Genomic DNA, 319 nt, shown 5'->3' on the forward strand with positions numbered 1-319 from the left:
TTTTGTTTTTCTAGGACACAATCTATTCCATATGAGAAATGGAAAGGAAGGAAATCCAACTTGAAATATTTCAAAGTGTGGGGGTGTCTAGTCAAAGTTCAAGTTTCTATTCTTAAAAGGATTAAAATAGGACCTAAGAACTGTGGACTGTAAAATTAGACTTGAGTAGTCTAGTGAAAGGTCTAAAAGACCTTGGAAAGAACAAAAGGAGAATGTACTTAATAAAGAGATTCAGAAGCGTAGTAAATGTCAAAGGACGTCTACTACCTTCGGATCTGATTCTGTAACATTTCTTATGTCTTATGTGGACTCATCCTTT

Source organism: Solanum tuberosum, unplaced genomic scaffold, assembly GCF_000226075.1.
Source record: "Solanum tuberosum cultivar DM 1-3 516 R44 unplaced genomic scaffold, SolTub_3.0 scf00747, whole genome shotgun sequence".
NCBI lineage: Eukaryota > Viridiplantae > Streptophyta > Magnoliopsida > Solanales > Solanaceae > Solanum > Solanum tuberosum.